At 40.5% G+C, this 946-nt stretch overlaps 1 non-coding gene across 1 annotated transcript; it reads left to right on the forward strand.

The window, feature by feature from the left end:
• The first annotated feature begins 298 nt into the window (after positions 1-298).
• On the forward strand, positions 299-404 carry LOC138826578 (U6 spliceosomal RNA). Its single transcript, XR_011371760.1, has one exon. It is a non-coding gene; the product is annotated as a U6 spliceosomal RNA (small nuclear RNA).
• The last annotated feature ends 542 nt before the right edge of the window (positions 405-946 follow it).

The raw sequence follows: 946 nt of genomic DNA on the forward strand, positions 1-946 counted from the left end.
TAAAACTTCATGAAAATTCCTTTGAACTTACTTTTTTGAATTATCTAGTTTAAGAAAATCAGTTGCACTTTATATATAAAAAATGTTTTGTGCGGGCTGGGAAGTTGGCTCAGTTGTAGAGCGCTTGGCTTGCATGCCTGAGGCCCTGGGATCGATTTCTCAGCACCACATAAACAAAAAGCCGGAAGTGGTGCTGTGGCTCAAGTGGTAGAGCGCTAGCCTTGAGCTGAAGAGCTGAGGGACAGTGCCCAAGCCCAGAGTTCAGGCCCCACAACCGGACCAAAAAAAAAAATGTTTTGTGCTCAATTCGGCAGCACATACACTAAAATTGGAACATTACAGAGAAGATTACCATGGCCCTGCGCAAGGTTGACACCCAAATTCGTGAAGTGTTCCAGATGCTGGAGAGGATGTGGCATTCTTGGTGAGAGTGTAAACTTTGGAAAGTATGGAGGGTCCTCAAAAGACTCCATAAAAAGCTCCACTATGGCCTAGCAATCCCACTTTTGGGGATTTTACCAAATGATCACAAATAATCTACCAGCACAACTATTTTTACTGCAGCATTATTTACAATAGCTAAGATACGGAGCCCACCCCGATGGCCCTCAGTAGATGAATGGATGAAGGAAAATGTGGTATATGTACACAATGGAATTCTGTGCCTCCATCAGAAACAATGACATCGCCCAATTTTTTAGGAATTGCAAAGACTTAGAAAAAAAATTCATTAAGTGAAGTAAGCTAAGTCCAAAGAAACATATGTCCCATGGTTTCCATTATTTTCAATAACTAATATATGTGTGGGATAAGCAGAAAAGGTCAAAAGCCATGTGCATATGACCAGATAAGATGATATTAAGGGAAATGAACCCCAAGATAGGGACACAAGGAGTTTTATCTCTATTGTTTCTAACGTACTTATAATGTGCAATGGGATATTTTT

Source organism: Dipodomys merriami, unplaced genomic scaffold, assembly GCF_024711535.1.
Source record: "Dipodomys merriami isolate MVZ:Mamm:240054 unplaced genomic scaffold, mDipMer1.0.p SCAF_144, whole genome shotgun sequence".
Classification (NCBI taxonomy): domain Eukaryota; kingdom Metazoa; phylum Chordata; class Mammalia; order Rodentia; family Heteromyidae; genus Dipodomys; species Dipodomys merriami.